Source organism: Aphelocoma coerulescens, chromosome 8 (genome assembly GCF_041296385.1).
Source record: "Aphelocoma coerulescens isolate FSJ_1873_10779 chromosome 8, UR_Acoe_1.0, whole genome shotgun sequence".
Classification (NCBI taxonomy): Eukaryota; Metazoa; Chordata; class Aves; order Passeriformes; family Corvidae; genus Aphelocoma; species Aphelocoma coerulescens.
Genome location: NC_091022.1, coordinates 1806109 through 1831117, shown reverse-complemented (window position 1 = coordinate 1831117; position 25009 = coordinate 1806109). Strand labels below are relative to the sequence as shown.

The following is a 25009-nucleotide window of genomic DNA, read 5'->3' as shown; positions in this document are numbered from 1 at the left end:
AATCTGTCATTACTAATGTACATCAGATGGTTCCAATTTCCCCTGCTCCCTCTCATGGCCTGAAAGAAACTGAAGCAAGCAGCAAGAACCCTCTTATTAAATAATAAGCATCTACCTTATTATTTCTCTGGAACATGCCTGTGATTGCCCTGTGCAAACCTGACCCTTGGGAACCCTCAGCTGCTTCCTTTTATAGGCAGTTTGAGACTTGAGGTGACTTTTGGTGCCAGCCCCGCTCAACACAGTGCGGGTCCATGAGCACAGTACCACTGATCCTCAGACCTGCACAGCTGAGGGGCTGCCGGGCTCCCTTCTGAGTCATCAGAAATTCAGCCTCGAGTTAACCAGGGCACGGCCCAGGCACCACTGCGGCTCCACCTTCCCTGCAGCCACTTAGTCTGGGTAAGGATAATCCTGTCTCCAGCAAGAAAAGCAAGCGTTTGAAAAACAAGCTCACCAGTGCATTTCAATTATCAACGTTTTTAAACATGGTTTCACACCCCGTAAGAATACAGTCACACCTCAGACAGGGCTGCCTCTTCACAGGGTATCACAGCCACTTGCAGACCCTGGGAAAGGCTGGGGGGGAAGAACCTTCATGCTAAGGATGCCTTAAGCAAAGCCTCACATCTTTAAAAACGGGGCGAGAAGGTCACATTTACTGCTTAGCAACTTTTCTCTCCCAAAACTTACCCGTGGCTGTGTGGGCACCTGCACACAGAGCTGAAGGAGCGGCTGCTCCTTGCCTTGGTCTCTGACAGTCCATTCAGGAGCTGACAGCTGAGCATTTTATTCCCCCTGCAAACAAAACACATCAGTTGAGCACCGCCAGGGAAGGAGCAGGACCAGAGCAAACTCCCAGAAAAAGCCTTGGCAGTGTTCCTCCTGCTCTGTGGCTGCGAGTGAGACGGGGGAACAGAGCACGACACATGGAGCAACAGAAGCTGAACACACGTGTTACTGCAAGGAAAATGAACAATATCAGAGGGGAGGGGGGGAGGGGAAGGCACTTGCTAACAAATATTTATTAAAACACAATCTTATCCTCATCTGACCCTAATTCCGATGAAGGAAAATGGGACAGACTGGCCCCACTGCCGGGGCGTTCAGGTGGTGGCACTGACCATCCATGTATATAATAATTGCCCAGGAGGTCCCACAGCCACCCCCTCGCCTTCCCTCCAGCAACCTGAGATGTGTCACTTCACGTCACCCCCCTGTGGCAGGGGGGTTGGAACTGGATGATCTTTAAGGTCCCTCCCAACCCCAACCCTTCTGGGATTCCATGACTATTTTGAGGCCACTCAGCCCCACTCTCCAGGCTCTCAGAGTCCTCTGACAGTCAGAGCATCTTCCAGTCTCAGAGCAGCCAGCTCTCTGTGCATCCTGCTCACTGTGGCCTGTCAAAAGGACACTCAAGTCCTGCAACCCCCGCAGATCTCCTTCCACCCACATCTTCTACAGAGATCACCAAGGGATGTGCTTCCCATCCCAGCAAGCCAGCATGCTCCATAAAGAGGAGGGAAAAATCTGCAGACCTCAGGGATTTGGGGGCTTCAAAAACCAACAAGCTTAGGACCCAAGTGTGCCTGCCCTACTGACAGCTATGGCACTTCACAGGAGCACAGGGAATCATGGTTGGGGTTGGAAGGGACCTTAAAGATCATCTGCTTTCAAGCCCATGCCATGGGCAGGGACACTTCCCATTAGACCAGGGTTTGGAGGCCATAAGCATAAGAAAGCTTGGGAAACCTAGACACGTGCCAAATGGTTGGAGAGACTCCTGAAATGGCTCAGCAAGCAATGAGCTTGGTGCAGTGTCCCCATCAGTCACTGCCTATCAAGCCTAATCCCATGGCATAGTAACATTCCTTGAATATGCTTTACATTTAAAAGATAATGAAGAACCAGGGTGAAAAAAACGCTGGGATGGAAGAGAAGAGTTGAAATTCAAGCCCTGTAAGAAGCCCTAAAGACAAAAGCACATTTCACATTCTGAAGTCTGTAAGAGAGTTGATTTTCTGTTCCTCAGCTTCAATCACCCCTTTTCTAGTGAGATTTGGCACTAGCCCAGGTCTCCTGAGGAAGCAGAGGCGAGGATTTTCCGAAGGATTTGTCACCCACATCTCCTCCTGCAACGCTTCCTTGGGGGTTTTTTAATGAGCAAGGCCCTCCTTTGAAAAAAAAATATCTGCCTTTAAAAGATGAGGCCATGCCCACGAGAAACCCCAGGGCAGTATTTCTACCTGAACCCCAGCTCCAAGCCCCTGCTTGCCTGCAAGCCCTGCTGCCCTCCACCTGCTTAAGGAGGATGTTTTCATTATTGTTCAATTTGCAGTGAGTTTAGATTCACGTCCTTCATTGGATTATTTTTATATTTCATGTCCTCTCCTCTCCTCCTCTTCTTTTTATAGACTGGTAATCCAAGTCCCTTGGCAAGGCTGAGTAATCTTGATCAGATTTTAATCAAAGTAAGCCAGATCCTCAGCTGCCAGTATTGATGCATCTGCCTTTAAATATTTGAACGACACCGATTTACCCCAGCGAGGCGCAGGCCCCATCCGTTCAGGAAATTTAAATTCCTTCCTAGGCATCAAGCTAAAACAACAAGACAGAACAAGCAACCTGCTGCGAAGGGGTTTTAGTTTATAAAACCAATACCCAGGATTTCAGAACTAAATGAAAATCTGAGATAATCCCTCCCCAAATCCAGCCTGGGAAAAGCACTCCGGACAGATAAGTATCGAGTAACTTCTTAAAACACACTTTTTTCCTTTTGTAAAAGCTTTCATCAAGTCAGAGCCAAAGGGAAATTACCCACAAGGCCTCATTCCTTGACATGACCCAGAGAACTCATGTTTTCCACCCGTAGAAAATGTGTATTTTACCCAGACAGGCTCCTCCAGGATGGACCTGCTTCTGCTTTGTTCAGCAATGACCCTTGCACCACTGCCAAACCCCAAGCATCCAAAATCAGCATATTAGTGGGAAAATAATGAGATTTCTGGAATACAAAACGTTGGCTCCATTTTCCTTACCTTCAAAGATGATATCTGCCAGCTTCCCTCCACAGATTAGAAAGCAAAAGAAAAAGCACTTAGATGAAAAAGAGTCTCATCTAATCGCCTGACTCCAGGAGATGAGTTTGAGGTAGAGACAGGGGCTGTCCCACAGAACTCGTCAGTATTTGGACTGCAAACAGTGTCCAAGCGTTGCCAGAAATAGATGATTGCCTCAAATACACTGCTGAAGACAAGAGAAAAGCCAGTTATCCTGATTTCCTTACCCAGCTGGGGTAAGGAGAAACAAGAGGGATTTTGCAGGTTCTCTGGTCATTTCCACTGCGACAGGTGTTACACAAGCATCCCCTGAGGAGTTACACCAGAGCCTCACAACACATCTGCATTTCCACCCCTACTGCTAGAATGCTGAAAGGTCTTCAGGGTGTGTCAGATCCATGCTCTGTTGTAGGCCCAGTCCTGAACAGGGGGAGAACAACTCAAGGATCTCAGTCCCTCCTTCCCTCAGGAGGGTGAGGGCTCCTACTCACCTTCTCCAGCTGTTGGCTGGACCTGCCCTTCCTTCCACCTCCAGCCAGGCTGGCCGACAAGCAAGCAGGCTGGGATCAAATCCTCTCCTGTTCGTGACTCGTATCTGCCATCCTGCTTCACAACTAATGCCTCAGCTTTGCTCTCCACACCCCAAAGCCAGGAAGGAGGAACAAGACCAGTGAGGACCAGCTGAGGGAGATGGGGTTTGTTCACCCTGGAGAAAGAGAGCCCCAGGGGGAATCTTCTCACTCTCCACAATTCCCTGACAGGAGGCTGTAGCCAGGTAGGGTCAAGCTCTGCCCCCAGGGAATAAGGATAGGACAAGAGGAAGCAGCCTCAAGCTGTGCCAACTGAGGTTTAGATTGGCTATTAGGAACAATTTCTTCACTGAAAGGGTGTTCAAGCACTGGAACAGGCAAACCAGGGAAGTGGTGGAATCACCATCCCTAGAAGTGTTCAAAAAACCTGTGGATGTGGCACTTGGGGCCATAGTTCAGTCCACAAGAGCCTGGGGGACTTTGTACTGCTGGGTTAATGGTTGGACTTGATGATCAAAGAGGTCTTTTCCAGCATAAAAAATTCTGTTAGTTCATAATCACCCTCGTGCAAGAGCCCAGCTCCTGAACTGCACTTGGATCCACACCATGTCTTCCATGCAAGTCCAGTAAAACCAGTGACCATTCAACTGAGCAAATACTACAGGATTAGGTGCTGCCCTGCGAGGGACAGAGCCATGGGACAGTGCCCTTAAGATGTTATTACTCATTAAGGGGACAAAAAATGAGCTGAGACTTACAAAAAACCATGAAGTCTGCTGATGGCTTTAAGGGGAAATTACAAAAAAAAGCAGAGCTAGGGATGAGGAAAAACCAAGGACTTTGTTTCTTTCCCCATGGCTCCTCCACAGTTCTGTGAGAAGAGTGCTCACAACCCCACCAATTTCACCATTAAGAGGCACATTAAACCAGCCTGTGAACAATCTCACGAAGGAAAGTGTATGGAGGAGCATCTGCAGGGGGGCTAAGGAGCTCCAGCTCCTGCAAGCAGCGGGCATCTTTTGTCCTTTCACATTAGCTCACCCGAGCATCCCTGATCCGAGACACAGGTTCCTGCAGCAGATGGCCTTATTAGTGTCTGTGTGTGGTGACAAGGAGACCACAACAGGTGGCCCAGACAGCAACCAGAGCACTTCACCCCACTTGCCCCAAAACAGGTTCAAGATCATGCCAAGGGCAACCAGGATCAGAGCACAGAAGAGACTTCATGTGCAAGTAGTCCAAGGCACCCTCGCGTGCCTTCCGGGCTGTTAAAGACTCAGCTGGAACATGTTGTCCAGTTTGGGATGCTGATCTTCCAGACGGTGTGAACATTTGGAGACAGTCCAAGAGAGACAGACAACAGTGACTGGAAGTCTCTATAGGAGACAGTTGGCAAGGAGGGGTAGAAAGCATTTGTGATGCTCAGTCTAGAGAGGATGGAGACGTGGTTACAATCTTCAGATAAACAAAAAGGAAAGGGGCGGGAAAAAAAAGAAAAGCCATCCACCTTTCCCCATCTGTGGAAAGGACAAGAAGTCCTGAGCTTAATTTAAAACAAGGAACCTTTCAATCAAATGTTAAGAAAAATTTTCCAAGTGCACCGACAGCAAAAGTCCTAGACAGTTGTCAGAACTCTATTGCTTTCCTCCAACATCCACTGTTAAATTAAACCCTTTGGGCTACGCTGCCGAAGTCCCCATAATTCAGCCACGAGGCAGTCAAGAGAGTTACGAGCTCATTCTGCACTGTGACGTGGGGAATGGATAGTCCAATGCCAGTGAAAAAGAAATTAATTTCCAGCCCATCATAAAAAACACCAAAAAAAACAAAAAGCCACACAGCAGCTGCTGCTCAGAGGGACCTTTAAAAACCCTTCCAGTGTGAAAAGGCCAGCAAGGGAGGGAGCGGGTGTGTGCTTCCAGGGCTGGCAGGAGCTGGCGAATGGAGAGGAGAAATCCACAGCAAAGCTGGGCCTGTTAAGCCTGGTGGGAAACAGGAGAGAAGAGCAGAGCAACAACGCCCACCTGCTCTCTGTAAGGTGACTCACCCACCACACACTGCCCTGCTGTGCCGCTGGCAAGAGCGGCCTTGGGCCCTCACAGCATCTTCCAGAGCCTGGGATGCTCTCTCCTCCAGCACACGCAAGCCTCACGCTGAGCTGGTGGCTCCGTCCTCAATGCGTCTCCAGGTCAGGCCATTTCCGTGCTGGAGCTCAGGACTGAGCTCCCAGGCTGGCTCTAGCACTTGGTGGGTGCCAACTGCCAGCTCGATGCTGGGTGCTCTCAGCAGCCAGAGGAGGAAGGGTTTTGGGATGACTTTGGTTTTGTCCATGTCCAGCCAAATAAAACAATACATACACTTATAGATAACCAACCAAATAAATCTCAAGTACAGAAGCTTTTCAAGCCTGAGGCCAAGCTGTGTATCCTCAAGTTCTTCTGAACTCTACTTGGAACATGGGAAGGAGCTCAGGATTTGCACCACCCTCCTTGGATTGGGTCCTAGCTGCCTGATGACCCCTTGTGTGAGTCAAAAATACAGTCATTTTTCTGTCTGCCTCGTCATGGGTCTACCCTATTCCAGATACACTGGCTGGAGCCAATTCCTGCATCATACCTTCAAATTCACCCAAGCCAAAACTTCTTGCGCTCTGTCGTCCAAATCTCTCTGAAATTCATCTCTTTGTGTATTTTTGGTTGGATCTGGAATCCAGTAAGCTGAGAGATGCTTGGAGAAACCAAACTCTGGCTAATTGCTTTAGCGCTCATCAGAAAACACAGCATGATGCAGATCCAAGATAAAGCACAGATCTCATGGAGAGTCCCCTAGTGATGCAGATGCGTTTTGCAGGAGGTTTCACTCCAGATCGAGCCATTCCAGAATGACAGACCTGAATTTCAAACCCATAAAAATTCCTCCTTTCTCCTCCCACAATGACTTGTGCTTGTGAGAGGCTTGGCTCAGACCATCACACTCACTGTACTTGCAAGACTAAATGCAGTCAAACTCAGCTCACGTGAGAAGAAACTTCTGGACCTATTCCACCACTCCTTTCCTCATGTGCAGCACAGAGATGCCCGGAGACATGTTTGCAGTGAACTGTTATCCTCTGCACTCTGTGCACTCTGCCTCCTGCTTTGTTTATAGAGACTTTGGGGAGATTTGTGGGCCTGGCGATGAATTATAGGGAGGAAGACAAACATATTTTACTGTTCTGGGCAAGGAGTGCTGGAATCCTGCGGACATCTGGAGGAATTATTTGCAGAAAATTAATGCTGTTTGTCATTTGCATGATGAACTTCTGGATCTCAAATGAATGATGGGAAGAAACCGGTGGGAGATGCTCATTATCCCTGATGGAGTGAAGCCCCTTGACATGATGCTAAGGTCGCCATGATCTATAGACCTGCTGACTGACAAATCTGAGAGCTCTGGAGTTGAACACACAATATAACTGGGGGCGTAAGCGCTCTGCCACATTAAATGCCGAGGCGTTAATAATTGTTGCTTTGCCTCTGATTGCCGGAGTTTCGGATGCGCTTGTTCTGGCTGTCTCACAGGGCACGCACCTTAACTCCTTACTGACTAATTCCAGAGGAGACGGAATGCAAACACACCTGCACGTATCCAGGCAGACCCACAGATTAAAGCTTGCAGGCTGTCTTGTTTCTCTCCTGATGTGCCTTTGGGGATTGTGCTCTCAGCAGCTCCCTGACAGGTTCCCCACCTCTGCCTCGGCAGCAGTTATGAATCCCAGGTGGGGGCAGATGATGGGCCATCACCAACCCTGAGCTCAAATTCACAGCACGGCAGAGAAGTCCTCAAAGTTTTCCCAAAGCTCCAGTGCGGCACACCTCATTCTTCTGCACGTTAATGTTTGCTGCTTGGGAGCCAGCTTCATTTTCCCTGCAGCTCTAATGTGCCAGGGAGGAGCTCTTGGAGAGCTGGGAGCACTGCTAGCAGGGTGGCACGGACCTGGAAGAACCAAGCCTGGGAGATGTCATTGGCCTAGGACATGGCTCTTGGTCTCTCAGCAACCCAGCTTCTTCCTTTGGAAAGATGAAATATTCTATGATCTGTTCCTGAGTTGTTGCTTGTAAGACTTCTGAGTGTTTCCCAAAGTGCGGGGTGAGTTCCCCTCTGCTTCCCAAGGAAAGAGGCAGAGCTGGGGTGCAGAAGGGATGGGAGGTCTCTCCAGGGGAGCAGAGGGGATGCATCAGCTGTGGCATCCTTATTAAAGGAGAGGCAAGGAAAGCAGAGGGCACCTGGGCTCAGATTAAATTCACTGTCTCAAGTGCTTTTGTAAGCTCCTCTGAATTAACTTCCCAATGCTTTCACCCCTGTCTCCAAGCAGAGAGCCCCTTCCTCACTGGGCGCTGGGAAGATGAATTCGCAAACACTTTTAATGCAAGAAGGCAGAAGAATGTCTAACTAGATGGAAGACATAACAAAAACCCCAAGAGTTTTGGGCACCAGGAGCAGCCCACAATTGCCACACGATGAGGAAAGCAAGTTGAGTCCTCTGCTGCTGACTGCAGCCTCCCTGGGAGCACAAGGGGGCAGGGATCTGAGCAGGGATAGCTACACTGACGGTATTCCCAGTGCAAAGGTGCTGCCAAAATCTGCTGATGCCTTTTCTGTTATCAAAGGAAGCGCCGCGCTGATCAGCACGGGCAGAGAAACCCAGCCCCTTCCTTTCTGAACACCTCGAGGCCATGATGTGATGAGCCAGCGGATGGGGCAATGAAGTCTGACCTCACCTGGGAGACAGGGAATGAGAGCGACCCATGGATTTGGGGCAGGCATGGGAGAGCCAGCCCAGAACCCACCAGTGCTCTGGGAACAACTGCAGCTCGGGGGATGGCTCCGCTCCAAGCTCTGTCCCTCCTCACTGGGACTGGAGCTGAGACAGGGAAGAAAAATGAGCATCTGGAAGTCCATATGAATAAGCTAATGCCGCAGGGCTGTCAGTCATGTGCTAATACCCTTAGCTAAAGAAACATATTGATCCTGATTGCCTGGAATTGCACTTGAAAAGGGCTGGGTGACATTTCCAAGGAGACACGAGCTACTTTCAAGTCAATTAGCGGCATTGGAGGATTCATGCTGAGGGGACGCACTCACCTCCGAGGAATGCCAGGAGAGAATGAGAATTGAATTAAGCCTTTTCATACACCGAGAAACAAATCCTTTAATGGCCTGTAACAGCTGACAGGACACCCAGGGTCGCCAAAAGCATGCTGGCAGCAGCTAGGTGAAGAAGTGTCCCTGTGATGAAGCTGAGGACTGCAGAGCAGCTGAATCACTGCGACAGGCCCAGGAGGGCACGAAGAGCTCCACAGGGTAATGCTCTAAACAAAGGAACAGAGGGAAGCAAAGTTTAAGTTCCACTTCAACAATGCAGGTAAAGCTCTTCATTCCTCTCCAGGTACCTGATCTCCCTCCGGGCTCAACGGGAATGTCACAGCCAGCACATCTTACGTACCACTGAGCATCATGCCCCTCCTGGAACAGGCACTTAAGTGAGGTCTTCTGCCCCGCTGCCTTCCCAAAAATACTCCTTCCTCCTATGGATCCCAAAGCCTTCTTCAGAGCTGAGGACCCCAGGCAGGTTTGAAGCCACCACAGCAAATCCAAAGGCAGAGAAATCCGTGTAACTCTGCAATGCCTCTGGTTTTTCTATTTGCGGGTGCTCTGACCCATATTTAGTTTCCATGGTTCCTCTTATGTTCCTATAAACATGAGGCTTGTACCTGAATTCAAGGCTTTCTGGACAGTTTTACAGAGATGATTTCCTGCTCTCTCACAGCAACTGCAGTCATTCTGTCTCACAAGCCAGGGAGCAGAACCCTTCGATCCCTGTGCAGGAGGGAGTGAAAGCCTTCCAATCCACCCGCAGGGTGAAAGTGACCCCACCAGCTACAGACTGGCTGAGGCCTCAGAACTGAACAGGTCCCTGGAGTATTTGAATCTTCCTGAGTACAGCACAGGAAAATGAAAATGGACAGAGAAGCCATCGCACAGGTTTTCTCCAGCCTCAGTTCTGCAACCTCTCAGACACTGTGGGCTTCCCTGTGATAGCGTCTCTCAGCCACGAGCCCAAAGCCATCTTCAACACACCAGTGACATTCAGAGGCCCCAGAAATGCCACCCTGTTCTTATGAGTGTTGCCACAGCCCAGGGAAAGCTGCCTGTTGTCTCCACCTTCCAAAGCCAATTAGTTTAGCTAAGCCTAAAACCCCAGTCATGTCCTCAGACCCTTCCTCATCCACATACCTACACCAGGGATGCTGCACTACAAGCTCTAATGGGGCTAATCCTTCCATGCTGCAGCAGCACAAGTTTAATAGTGAGATTTTTTTACCCATCCTCACCATAATGCAGGTTTTCCTAGTCCAGTACAAACCAAAACCCTTTTGGTGTTCCCCTGGCTTCCCCCCATTACCCTCTGCTACACTCCTAAACTGAATTATAGAGACAGACAGCTCCAGTCCCAAAGGAATTCAAATGGAAGTTGTTCTTCTCAACTCAGCTGAAGAGAAGAGCCTGGGTTTATAAACCTGTAGGCTTCAAGCAGAATAAAAGAATCTCCTAACAGCCCCTGCAGACAGGAGGAGACTTGGGAAACGGATCCTCCCATGGGTTTGCCATGGAGCGCCCCTCGAGTTTTTAACCAAGCATTTTCTCATCTGAGTTTCTTACATGGCCAGTGATTTTCCAGAGAGAAAATGAAATCAGAATTCTGGCACATCTGAAGTGTCCCGCAGAGCCAGAGCCCCTGTTCTTTTGGTGGCACCTCAGACCAAAAACGTCTATCCACAGCACAGCCCAAAACCCTTAAGAAACCCCTTTTTTTCACTAGAACAACAGAGTGCAGCGTGTCAAGCTCATTTTGCAAGTACTGCTAGGAGCCTGGATCTCAATTAAAGCTTCCAGGGCTCAAAATAGCCTTTTGCAGTATATGCAGCCTGTAACATAAAGCATGGGTCATATTACTGAAAGCACCTGAGAAACACAAACGGCTGAGGCTCGGCTTCAAAGTGACCCTTGCTTCAACACCCATTTCTTTTCTCCTGTGGATGGAAAGTGGTTAAAAGCAACACATAAGTACCACTTAATGCTGAAGAAGTCGGTCAGACCACACCGATGCTTACAGGTAGAGAGCTGATGCACACGAGTGACTTTTCCAAAGCTATGCAGTAAATCCAAAACACAACTGAGACTTAACCTCAGGTCTTCCAAACCCCTCCCTTCCCCCCCAAACCATTGCACTTTGCTTTCTGCTCGCTAATAAAAGCCAGATGAAGGGATATGGGATGGCTGCATGGACACACTCAGCAACCAGTGCTCTGGTGAGGAGTACAACCGAGAGAGAGAATCCATTCCCTCTGTGAGATGGGAAGAAAGCAGAGGGGCACAGCAGGGTGCTCCTGGCAAGATGGGAAGGAAAGCAAAGGGTTGGTTTTTTTTGTTTTTACTGTGAAGAGATGTCTGCATTTCCCTTATTAACAGCAAGGCTCAGCCCTAGCTAGAGAACAGCAGGAGAGGCTGAAAAATGGGGTCTTTTCAAAGAACCATTTCTCTATAAATATCAAGCATGAGCTGCTGCCCGTGAAAGCAGCCCATTACTTTTCTGGGGTGCTCTCACCCAGCCATACAGGAAGCCAAACTGATGAAATGACCCTTTCTGGGTTTCAAACAAAGCAACATCATCTCCCCAGCCACCAGCAGTCCAGAAGATCCCACTAAGGGACTAAAACACATAAGAAAGTCAAATTTGGTTGTCCCAGCATCTGTGGGGGCAGAGGGGATGGTTCTCACTTCCAGGTCTGAAGGACCACCATCTCACCTGTATGGAGATGCCACCATATGTGCTGACCTACGTGATCATGTTTTAATAAAAGAAGAAGCAGCTCCCTCTACTGCAGAGCACCACGTGCAGGAGGGGCTGACCCAGCCACCCTCAGCCCCGGAAAGGAGTCTGCCACGGTGGCAGGAGGGTCACGGATGCCGTACGATGGGAATGGGGACAGACAGAGGTACCAGAGGGAGATGTGCTTAACAGGCCAGGTGATGAGCTGCTGGCTTGAGGGGTAGGTGGAAGAGGGAATGACCAGGTGTCCGAGGAAGCTGGAGGGATGGGAAAAGGGGAAGACTTTCAACAAGTCTTAAAGCTGTTTGTTCTGGCCCTAGCTGCCATTATGAATTTCTTCTGACCTTGGCAAAGATGATGCAAAATCCAACCCAGTATGAAGTGGAGGACTCAGGTAATATTTTTTATCCCAGCCAGCTTCAATTCTCATCAAATCCCAGTTCACCCCAGCAATCCCTATCGCAGAAGTCTCAGTGACCCCAGGAGTCCACATCCCTGCACTGGGAAAGCACTTTAAATACACACACACAGCCTGGGGAGAGATCCTCCTGCTACCTTCTCATGTCTAGACCTCAGGGCTCAGCTGTGTCTTCTTACATAGATATTTTTATGGAGGCAGAGGAATTAAGCTTTATTAAAATCCAGGCTGTGATTCTCTCTGTCACATGCACCCACGACACGGGAGTTCAACGTGACATGTATCACCAGGAGGGCTACCAGTAAAATTGCAAGAACTAGTAACCAGGAGAGCCAGGTTCAGGCCAGAGGCAAAGAGAAGACACAACGTGACAAGGGGCTAGATATCTCGTATTGCTCTCACGTGTGTCCTCGGGTCAGGTGTGGAGCACAGACAGTGAGGCAAGGCAGCAATGAAACAATGCTGATCATGTTTCCCTTGCCCTGTGCCATTCATACTCTAAGGCTGTTCCAGCTGCAGCCACGTGCTCCCCACACAGCCACAGACAGAGAGGATTTAATTCTCTCTAAAGCTAAATCTCTAATCCAAAAACCTATGGATAAAAAAACAGGGTTGGGAAAGGAAGCAATGACCAGCTTTCACCACCCAAAAAAAGTCTGCACAACCGCCTGGGTGCCAATAGGACAGAGATAACGATATTGAAGTGAATAAAATCAATTGTTCTCTAAGAGCTTTCTGGGACCATTAGTTAATTAAGTTGCCAACAGATAAAGGTCTGTACAAAAAGCTCTGATCACCTTCAGCACCCAAGAGTAAAGAGGACTGGTGTCCACCCCTGCCTACCTGCAAAATCCCAAACTGTTCATTCTCTGGCTGCTCTCTTTCACAGAGCAGCAAGAGTTAAAAAACAAATCCACACTTCTTCTGCAAAAGCAAAGGCACTGCCAAGCACGGGAACACCAGGGAGAAGGCAAGCACGCGGCTTGCAAGCTGCCCAGCTTTATTATTTCTTGAAACAAAGACATCTCAGTGCAAATGTTTTTCAAGAGGTGCAAGAGATGCAATAACTGTGATGAGTCCCTTTCAGACACATCCACCCTCCTTTTGGGACCATCACTTGGGAGATGATGAGCAACTTTTATTGCTTTGCCCATCCCAGGCCCCACTGCCCATGGCCCCCCGCCATGGCGAGGGAAACACAATCAGCACTGTTTCACTGCTGCCTAAATCCACCTCCATGCCCCCATGCTGGAACTAGATGATCTCTAAGGCCCCTTCCAACCCAAACTATTCTAGGATTCTGTGATCCCCAGCCCATCAAAAGCCACATTCCAGCTTTCCCCTTAAATGTTGAATTGGCCTCATTCTCCCCCAGGGAATGGCAAACCTACCCGATCTTTGCTGTGCTCCTGTGGCCTCAGCAGAGTTAAACTCAGGTAGGGTCCCCTTTGAGAAAGTGCTCCCCTCCATTAGGTGAACTGAAAAGGAAAAAGGGATTTGGAAGCCCAAGAACAGATGGGAGCAAAGAGGAACTGTTCTCTAAAGACCTTCAATGACAGGGTATTGAACAGGGTATATTCAGAGCACCATGAGGCTTGGCAAACAGGAAAGTCAGACTCCAATTACCTTTTTAACCACCCCTGAAGATGCTCCAGGACTAAGCATTGCTATCCTCAAACCCTGCCTTTCCAGAAGTAAGGGCTTCCTGGTGTACCTTCACCCTGCTGGTGACCCACAGAGTCCTTGTCACCACATTTCCACCGTTGCACTTAAATTTCACTGCGGAGCTGAAGTCAGGATTTACGTGGTTCACACACAGCTGCTGAGATGGGGAGGATCTTTTTTCCCTGTCTCCCCACGTGAATTACAGCCCCCTCTGGGCAGTGCAGAATTGCTTTTGAAGAGGAGCTAGAAACACTTCAGCACTTTCTGAACAGATAAAAGGAGAACTGTCGAATCCAGTAGTTCAGGGGAAGAGAGAGGTTTCTGCTTCCCGACGGCTGTTTACAGCTCGCACAGCCTGGCTGGGGCAGCAGCAACCACCGCGGTGCTCCGGCAAAGGCACCAGCACCACCCCACGCTCCCGTCTGCCACAGGAGCAGAGCATTGCTCAAACAGCATCTGGTTAACATTCAAATCCCAGGAAATTCATACACCCCTTGCTGGCCACCCAGGTTTTCTGAGGCTCTGATTCCCAGCGTGCTCGAGTCAGAGCTGGACTCTGTTTTTCCAGCTAGCTGGAAGGCAGCTGCTGGAAAGGCTGGAAAGACAAGCTCCAGGGGAAGACGTGGGTACATCCCAGCACTCCTCTGAAACAGAGCAGTGGGACAAGCTCCCAGTACATCACAACAGCCTGACATGGATGCAGGGCAGTGCATGGCAGTACGACCCCAGGCAGGGCTGGTAGCACCCCAAAGCCAGCAATGAAACCTTAAGACAGAGCATAGCCTTTTACCCTTTGTTTATCCCAATCTCCCAAGGCCTTCCAGCAACGCACGGCTCAGGAACAGCTTTCATTACTTTGCTTAAACCCTTTCCAAACCCATTTAATCTTTAGCATCCACAGTATCCCACAGCAATGAGTTCCACAGTTTGCCTACACGGCATGGCAAGCAATTTCTCCTCCTGAAGCACCCCCAAAGTAATTTCACTGCAGATGCAGAAAGAGATGAAAAAGCAGGGGGCAGTCCGGAGGAGAAGAAATTAAACCATCACAGCTTTAGGAAGAGCTGGCAAGGAAAGGTTAAACGAACTAGGTTCATTCAGCCTAGAAAAAAAAAAGAGAAGACTAAGGCACAGAGGCATAACAATCTTCCAGTAGCTTGCAGGTTATTAAGACAGCAGTCGATTGTTCTCTGTGTTCAGTGGCAGAAGAAGAAATAATTTAACTTGGAGCAAAGAAAGCTTAAGTTTAGACATTAAAAAAAAAAAAAAAAAAGATTAAAAACTTTCTCCCTAGAACAGATACAGGGAAGTTGCAGAATTTTTCACTGGAGACATCTACGGAAAGGTTAAACAAACACCTGTGTGGAGGGGAGAGGTGTAATTGATCTTGCCTCAATGCCAACACACGGTGTAGATTATCTGCAGAGGCTCGTTCCAGCCCTCTGTGAAAACAAAAAACTTTTAAACTACCAACAAAAAACTTTTTAACTGCTTTCTTCATGCATTTTTAATTGCATTTTAATTTTTGGCCTCGTATAGCTTGAGATAAGTCTAAAAAACAAAGCCGTGGCTAACATATCAGAAATTACACGCTTTCCATTCCTTCAATGTAACAAGAAGATGTAGAAGTTAGAACATAGATCCTTCAATGTAACAAGAAGATGTAAAAGTTAGAACATAGATCTAGATATATGTTGAGCTATACAGTCACACCAATAAATATGTATGGGTGTCGCGTCCCCTTTTGCTGTGCCAAAAATAGTACCAAATTACGCCAACCAATGAGAAACCACGTTTCATTAGGAAATGAACTTTAAAATACAAGATTAAAATGTGGTTTTTAAATCAAGATTTCCTGCTTGTTGATTTAAATCATGATTAAAAGGGGTGATTTAAATCAACCACCCTGAAGAAAACAGGCTGCCTCCTCAAGTCTTTAGGGTGGAGAAGACAGAGGTGCCCCAAAGACCAGTCAGGTAATTCCAGTTGCTGCTGCTCTGCTCTTTCTCCATCTTAGCATTCCTACCATATCCATCTTCTCTGAAGAAAAAGCAATTTCCATCCCCAAGCCTGACACTGCAAGTCCCTTCCACCACCCTTCTCTGGACCTCAAGCCTGCACAGTTCTCGTTCCCAAAGAGCATCATCAAGAAATTTCAAGCTGACACAGAATCAGTCTCAAACAAACCTCTCTGCGACAATTATAATCAGATCCTCCCTGGATGCAAAAAGGGTTTCTGAGCATGGGCTCCAATCACAGCTTGTGAATAATTATGACAGGATTTTAAAACCTGCCCCTGAGAACAAGAGGAATATGGAATCAACACGCCTGCTTGAGGGGATGGAGGTACACACAAAAGGGGGAAACTTCCTGCCAGCAAGACATGGAGAAGAGAGTCCCAAAGACCTCGTTACAGATAGATTTTGGATATTTCATCCCAGAGCTGGTCTAGAACATCAGGCTGCCACAAAAGGTGGTGGCTCCACATTTCTGCTGAACACTCTGGTCCAGACACGGCCAGGTCTCGTCTCCAAAGTTACGGCATAGGCTTCATGCGGAAGAAGCTTTCACGGCGCTCTGAAGAGAGCTCCAGAGATCCTTTGGTTTTCAGATTACTCTGCCAAGACCATCACCAGAGGTTTCAGCGTGCACTCATCTGTCAGAACTAGGCTGCCAACACCAGCGCATTTCCCTGGGCCCGTGGACACAGATGGGACTGGGAGAGAAAGCAGAATCCCTGGACAGGATACTTCCCAACCTTCTCTTTCCTCTAAATCAAAGATCTACCTGTGGTTCTGAAGATTCCCCAAATGAATCCCACCATTTAAATTTATTTACCTATTTATTTACCAGATCTGAGGTACTGAGGAGCAACAAACCAGCAAAAATGCTCAACTCAGCTGTTGCAAAGCCAGAATTAACTCTCCAAGCAACACAGGCAGAGATCCAGCCTACCTGACCAACCTCCACGGGCCACAAGGAATGTCTCAGCACCAGAATCTGCCTTTCCTTATAGAAGAAGTGGAGAGAAGTACTCTGAGCAGAAAAATGAAAAGTTTCCAGCAACAGTGTGTGAAATGGAGGCAACTCAGTCAGGCTAAGATGACATCTCTGGGAATCACAAAGACCTTAACCCAACTCGTCCATCCAGGAAGGAAATTCCTCATGGGCATTTTAATGGTCTTGGTGCTGGCAGTTTCAGTGGAACATGAACAGGAGTGGAAAAATGCATCAGCAAGGACGGAAGTGGAAAGGAGAGACCAGGACAAGTGGAAAGAAATAACCAGAACTCCAAGAGGGATTGGTCATCCCACAATCAACTTGAAATTTTCTCAGTGCCTACTGAGATTTCATCAGAAGCAGAACAATTCCACCAAATGATGTTTCAGCACAAATACACCGAACTAAAAATCCAGGATTTCATCACCAGCATGAAAAATTGTAATTTTCTTTGGTTTGGCTTTTAAAAATCAAAAATCAAAGATTTTTAATGGTATTTTTCTTCTTATTCCTGACATTAAATGAAACAAGAAAGAATGGCACCCAGGCAGGATTCACCTGTCTTTCACTTCCCACCTCTTCTAACTTGCCAAGACTTCCTTCTTCTTTAAACAAAATACAAAGAGTCTGTGAAAGGAAAAGCTAACTCATGTTAAAAGCTGCATCTGCAAAAAAGTCAAGGAAACTTTGAATCAAGGACAGAATAGGAATGAAAGACAATGAAAACACTACTAAAAATAAGTTTTAAGCTCTCCATTAAGGAAAGTCCTTCTCCCATTCAGTAAAATTGAACCCCTGGCTTTTTTTTTTCTGTGAATTGATTGTTGTATTGTTTTGTTTGGGCTTTTTTACTGGTTTAATACGTTCCATCTGCATTAAGTTGGGCAGCACAAAAGGGCACTGGGCAAGTCAGACTCGAGATTTTCAGCTTTGGCTCAAAAGCCAAAATCTGTTGTTGATTGCTTGGGTAGAACAGCAGATAGAGGCCAGAGTAAGCTTTAAAAACAAATTCAACACCTTCCGCAGCCCGAGAGGCATCTCTTTCCATCTGCCATCTCAAGCAATTCTCCTTGCAGCATGAGAAGCAGTCCAAGACCTGAGCATATTTTGCAGATCCTCCCATGATTTTGCAAGCTCACCCCATGACGAGGGGAAGAGCCACCGTCTCATCTGCCTCTCCTCCTCCCAGCAAGCGAACTGACTGCCTGGCCCTGGATTCTGTCATTAGAGACAGGAGGCGTTAAGAATTCATGCCTGCTGCCAACACTGCATTTTTTGGAGAGGTCCTGCACTCAGGCAGAACTAATGAGCAGGCAAAGAAAGGGAAGAGCAGTCAAAGCAGAGAACACGCACACAAACACAGCCGAAACGAGAATGCAGACTGATCTGGAGGTCCTCTCCCCTGCAAGGCACTTCGGCAGCGAGGCATAATGAAATGTTTACCCGGGGGAAGGGATGATTGTCATACCTGTGATACGGATGGGGAGGCTGAGGGAGGAAGGATCTAACGGTGCCCAGGCGCACTGGAGGACTGTGGTGGAACTGGGGCCGGGTTTGGAAGCACCGATCCTGACACTTCCATTCAGCCGAGGAGATCACAAGGGGAAGGCAGTGCCTTCAGATGGCTCCAAAGGCTGCAAATTCTCAGCTGTAAAAATAGGCCAGATAATACCTGTCTGAAGGGGATTTACCCTGCCGTATGTGCAAAATACTTTGCAGTCATTGGACAAAGGATTTTATCAAAATACAGCCAGAGGCTGGATGAGATATTAACCTCCCCCTCTTCCAGCTACTGCAGAAAAAAAAAAATCCTGCTGGTTTCTGGGAGCAGAAGGCAGCACTTCTTCCTGCATTTCTGCAGGAACAGCCAGCTGTGGAGCTTGTGCTTACCACTAACAACAACTTTAACTGCAATGGGAGAGCAGAGAACTTAATCACATAAACAAATAGGACACGCAGAGATGGGATTCACAGAGGGACAGGCTGCACCCACAGAGCAGTCTGCGTAAGGAAGGATGCTCTTCAATGTACACATCTCCATGTACAGCTTTGCTGAATTGTCGCTGCCGGAGAATCGTAACTAAAGCATTTCTCACTTCCATCTGTTTCTGTTGTAAGCCACAGTGTTACAGCAGCATTTATTCCTCCTTCCCTCTCTCTTCCCCGGCCTGCTTTTTCCCCAAGCATCCAATTTTTTAGGCCTATAACCCTGAAAATGATGAAAGTCTCCCATTGATTTCAATTGGCTTTTGTTTAAGGGCTTGATAGCAGAGAGAAAAATTGAATGATCATTCATTGAACGAGACAGATTTGGCCCAGTTCCCTAGCTGGTGTAAATCAGCACGAGCACTCAGAACTTGGAGGCTCCCTGCCCTGTGCTGATGACTTAGTCCACTTCTGTGCACATCAGGAATTTTAATGATGCTGCCCTGCCCTGCCAGCACATGGACCCAGCGTGCAGCTTTTAATGCTGCTCAGCAGCCCCAGCTCAGGACTGTGCAGGATCCGCCTCACTCACCTTCAAGACAACCTGTGCCACCGGCTGGAAGACAGCTCTGAAGCTGCCAGGGTGCTCCCCTCGGGCACAAGCCTTTTCACTGCCACCAGGTACCCCAGTCTACTGGATCATTGCTCCCAGCAAGAGGTGGAGCATCCCAGTTAATCCCAGTTTGCAAACCAGGATGCACATAATGTGTTACACCTGTACTCTGGACTGTGGCAAGGGAAGGGTGGCACCTATCTATGAATTTACTTTGCCTCCCTCCCTCTCCTTGCTCACCAGAGGGAATTAGCCTGCCTGGGATTAGGGCAGGCAGCCTGTGCTGGCAACAAGGCAAAAGGCACAAGGGAGGCTTTGCAGCAGCACGTGCCTGAGGCAAGACAAGAGGCACACCAAGCACAACCCTAAAGCCACGCTGCTGCTGGAAATCCCCTGGAATTACCTCCCCCCCATGATGCAGGTACTCTTTGTCTCCACAGTTCACCTGTAGGCCTGTCCAACCTGAACAAGGTGCTCCCAAGAGGGGCAGGAGAGGATAAGGTGCACTACAGCACTGTCACCAGGACTAGCAGTAAGTTTAGGGTCTGAGCAGGAGTGAGGAGGCAGGATACAGGGTCAAAGGTAGTCAAACCTCTGCCAAAATGTGTTCTTCCATGAGTTTTCACTCACCTAATTAGAGACATACTACAAGAGACAGTCTGGAGGAGCAAGAACCATTTGTCTACAAGCCACTAGCATTGATCAGCTGGATCTTTCTTTCCCTGCAGAGGAAATTGCTACAGTAGTCCAGGAAAGGAAGGGGAAAGGCAAAGCAGAGAAATGAACAAGCTAACAAGAGGAAAACCTCTGGCTGGCAAGTCTCTTACTCACCTTGATTAGTCGAGCAGGATATAGACATAAAATTACAATTGCTTCCTCCGTCCCCCCCCTGCCCCCCCTCATTGTGTGGGGAAGATGTTAAAAACGTCAGGCTTGATTTACCCTGACACACTGACTGACTCACGGCAGCTACAAATCCTCCCCACCAAACCAACCTCCTCTACCTGCCACCAGGCTGCAGATGGCGGGGGGAGGAGGGGGGAAACCATCTCCCCCTCTTGCTGTGCACATCAAGCCAAATAACCTCTTCTTTCACCCACCTCCAAAAAGCAGACAGGCAGCTTTTGTTCAGGTAGCTGACGCTGCTGCACGAGTGTGTTTTAAACAAGGCCACGCAATCTCTCCTTTGCTTTGTGCCTGTCTGTGCTCATTTTTGTTGATGCAAGAATCTGGGGATGTGCTGGAGCACACATGTTCAGCTCAATCTGACCACTGCCAACTGAATTACAGCTCAATTTCACCGGGGTGATTAGCTCCAAAAGGAGAAAGGAGACGGCAGGGGGAAAAGTAAACGCCAACCTATCCTTGTGCAAACTTCCAAAGGAACAGCTAAAGTGTGTTTTGGATAGAAAAGCAAGAGAAAGCTCTAGGCAGGAGGGAAGGAAAAGGGGTGGATAAAAGGAGAGAGGGAAAGAGCTAATAGAAGCGGGTGCAGTGCAGTCTGGGATACAGTTCTGGCACGTCTCCAGAGGCCAAAGCAGTTCCTATAGGATGGAGGTTTTCTTTTAAAAATACTAATGGGCTGATTTGCAGAGCTGCCTGGCTCCCAGGTCTCCCACAGAAACTACTCCTCAAACATCATTAACATGTGTGAGAAAGCCTTCCAAATACAACCCCGCAGCCTGACTGCGGCAGCTGACTCGAACAGTGCCCGAACGAGGGATGAAAAGGATCAGCCTCCCCTTGCCCAGGCACCACACACCACCCTCACAGGCTGGGCTTTGCTGTGGCAGCACCACGGCTCAGGGCTGCCATGAGATCCACACACCGGGCTCTGACCTCTCCAGGCCACTGCCTCAGCCCCACGGGCTTGCTGTGTCTTCCACGCCCCCAAGGCCAGATGGTCCAGGTGGGAATCCTGATGTAGCCCAGCATCGTTGCCCTTCCTTCACCACCTGCCCTGTGCTTCCTCACCCAGCACACAAGGTCTCACGTGGTGGGAGAAGAATGGGAAGATCTGTTCCTGAGGAAAGGAAGTGCTGTCAGTCAAACCACATCCTCCAGCCCTCTGAGACCCTGTGTCAAGACAAGAGGACACAGCAGGCATAAGAACATGGCCACAGCCTTCCCCAGGGGAGCAGGGGGAAGCAAATGAGGATATCTATGATTCTCTTCTTCTGCCAACCCTTTGATTACAGTCAGCCTCCCCAGGGATCTATTCCATGATCATCTAGTCCTGCTTCACATCTATTCTCCTCTTTGGGACTCCGCAGCAGCAAGTGATGGTGGAACATATATGTAATTATGCATGTCAGGAGAATGAACTTACCTTCATTTTCTTTAAACCATTTGCTTAATGAGTTCACTGGGTAACCCACATCACAAGATGCTGCAAACCACCCTACTCCTCTCTGGACTGTACTTGGCTTGATCATCCCCCTCTCCCAGCTGCCAGTCTACACAAACAACACATCTCAGTCTGATTAATCTCCCCTTGCGTGGAAGCTCCCCTGTACTTTAAATCACAGACTCTTATCTTTTGGAGGTTTCCTACACCTTTCCCCCCAAAAGGTAGTCACATTTCCAGAAGTGGCAATTTTAGAGAGAGAACTTCCCTCACCCTCCTGGTAACACATCTGATTCCTGGGACTGACCACCACTGAATGCGGGTGAGACGTCCAAACCCCACACTAACGCTGGCAAAGTGTCCCTTCCCACTATTCCAGACACTGAGGAATCAACAAAACTGTTCATGTTGTACTTTTCAGGAGGTTGCTGGAAGGGTACTTTGTCAAATTACCAGAGGGACCAACAAGACACATTCCAGAGCTTGGGGCTACTTGTATTTACTAGCAGAGCCACTACTGAGTTTATATCTTATCTACAAAAGCAAACCCAGAAACCTCTCTGTCCCAAGAGGGAGAAAACACCACTTGCACAGTACAATACAACACAACAATTCTCAGTGACATTGGCATGCTGAGCTTCCTTTTGCAACCTCCTGGTTAAGAAAAGTTCCAAAAAACATGTGTTGTGCCATAAAAAAAAGCAGAACAGCTGGAACTGCTGTGATACAGAATCCCGTCTCTCTGTAGTTATTTATAAACTCTTCTTTCCAATAGTTGGGAGCTTCATAAACAAGAGCAGATCAATACACCTGAAAAGGTAGAGGCTGATCAGAGGGAATTAGATGATGTTGGTGTATGCATCTTTTGAAATAGGAAGAGAAGAGCTGATCAAAATGTGTAGGTCAGAAAGGCCTTTTTTTTCCTTTTTTTTTTTTCCAACCAGATATTTTCTCCATTTCCAAATAAAATTTTCTAAGTGCTTGTCTTAAAAAAAATATATATAAAAAGCATATTTCCTTCTCTCATACCCAAGCCGAAGTAATTTCTGATTGGAAAATTTCCCATTGGAAAATGCCAGAAACCAAATTCATCGTGGCTTTGGGAAGGGTGGCAGGGAGAAATCTGACTTGGGTCTTATTTTCCACTAATTTTTCACTCAAATCCAGTCACCGCCATTCCAAAGCTGTTGAGAAAAAGAAAAGCAAAAGCATTCTGTTCCCAGCAGAAGCACTGCAGCTTTTGGACAGATGTGGTTATTCTTCATGTGCAAAAAACTTACAGGCTCCCAGCAGCTGAGACAGCCTGGAGATCACCCCCAGCCACGGGAACGCGAACACAGCGCCGGGGTTTCTGGTCTGAGAGGCCGGAAACCGCGTCCAACTCTCCAAGCTGCCTCGGAGCCACTTCCCCAAGCTGTCTGCAATCCAAATCAAATCACATCTGACTTCAGGCCGAGTTCAGGAAACTCGATTATCTTTCTCCCCCTACGCGATGGGAGATGGCAGGTTGAGGGGAAAGAGGAGGAAGGAGTGAAAAATTAACACAAGCACTTAAGATGTTATGAAACTGCAATATGCATCTGTAGCCTGGCCCCTGGTCCTCCAGCCCATACATTATTTAACAGAAAAGAAAGCATAAATGAGCCAGAACAATAGCTAGAGGGTGGGAAAGGAATGTGTATATATATATATATATACACATATATATATTTAATTCCTTAAACCATGCCCATTAGTTTTGTTTCTTATTTAGGATACTGCATTAATCATGCTAATATTTTACAGCCGGGCTGTACACTTTAGCCATTACTTTAATCAAAGCCATCAGCGTACCCAAGAACACGCTACCAGGTGGGAATAGCTGCTACCGCTCGCTGTTAATTACTTTGCATTTTACAGCAATCAGCAGCAGGGGCTGAGATCATAATAAATTCATGACTTATGGGTCCATAAAATCATTACCGTAGGAAAATATGTTTTATCAGGCATTCGTCGGGCTGCTGCTCAGAGAGAGATTTCTTGAAGGAAATGACACCCATGAAATTAAACCGATCCTTGCAGTCAGCAGAAATGCTAATGTGGGCACAAACAGAGCTGAGGCTCACGAGGAGCGCAGGGAGGGGAAGACGGAGAAGGATTTCGCCAGCCTGGGAGGAGGGGAGGCACTGGGGGAAGCCTGCTCACCCCAGGATAGGCGGGACAGAGGGAGGACAGGGCACTGGCAGGAAAGGGAAGAACCAAGAGGAGGTTGCAGGGCTGCTAAGGAGTCTCAGCATCATCACTGCCACAGCCTGAGCCTGCAGGAACATTGCTCCGTGGGGCATCTCAGCACAGGGACACAGAGGGAATACTTACTCACACCCTTCCAACAGGAGAATCATAGAATCATAGGCTGACCTGAGCTGGAAGCAACCCACAAGGACCATCGTGTCCAGCCCCTGGCCCTGCACAGAATCCCAACACGAGCCTGAGAACATTGTCCAAACACTTCTTGAGCCCTGGCAGAGAGGGATCCTGCCAGATAAAGACACACCGCTGAGCTGATGTGCAGCAGCTTCATCAGCCCGGGCTACATTCCCTCTCCGATGGCAGTTTTCCAGAAGGAAAATCACAAAATCACTTTGCCTAAATAATGACGCCGAGGGCTTTGCACACAGGCAATGGCAGCTTGGCCTGAACTCCCTATCCCTAAAAAGGGTCAGCCAAAGGCAGGAGCTTTGATTCAATCCCCTAAAAGTCCACACAGGTTACATGGGATGTGATCAGCACAGAACCTGCTCCACACGGAGCACAGCAATGCCATTGCAGTAACATCGAGGGAGGCAGCGAAATCAAGCAGTGCCAAATTGACATAAAGAAGCAATAAAGAAGCCTCAAGATTTGAGAAGCATGAAAGGAGCCTAAATGAACTTGCTGAATATTTTCTAAGTCTTTTCTGCACTTGCATAAAATCCCAATGGCACTTGCAGAGTCATTAGCCCTGCCAGTTCCTAAAAAACAAACAATAAGTTCACTTCTGATTTTTTTTCTTTCATTCTTTTTTTCAATCTAAGATCAACCGAGTTTTCTTTGGCAAGAAGCCACTGGCTCTTTAGAACTCTCGTGTTTCTTGGCCTGTGAAAATGAAAAAGTGAAATGCCAACTAGAAAATACCCCCAAAGTGTTAAATTGGCTAAGCCCTTGTTTTTTGCTGTTTGTTTCAGTCTGAAAATACTAAGGAAGCTCAGTCATAGCCCGTTTGTTTGGTTTATTCGCCTCTTCCAATTACACTGTGCAAACAGGGAACATTATTTAGTGTTATTTAAGCATGAAATTCTAACAGATCATTTTAAATATCAAGGCCCTAAAAATAGATCTTTCTATCAAGGCATAGCAGGTCTAGATCTACTGGTTTGTTAGCATCCACCAGGGTGGGCAGAGGATGGGAAAACCCCGGTGGAGAGCTCCATGTGTGAGAGATTTGTTCCTTTCCTTCCTGGGATTATGAAAGTCTGGGCAGTTTGGCTCCAGGACTGCACTGCTGGGGCTGGTATCTGAAGGAACATGGAAGCAGAACCAACAGTGTGGCCAGAGCACAC

At 48.0% G+C, this 25009-nt stretch overlaps 1 protein-coding gene across 1 annotated transcript in view; it reads right to left on the bottom strand.

The window, feature by feature from the left end:
- SEC16B (SEC16 homolog B, endoplasmic reticulum export factor) overlaps positions 1-25009 on the bottom strand; it is a 116787-nt gene that overhangs the window by 21567 nt on the left and 70211 nt on the right. Inside the window, 1 exon segment of the mRNA XM_069022672.1 lies at positions 694-798. The gene's annotated coding sequence lies outside the window, so the exon portion shown is untranslated.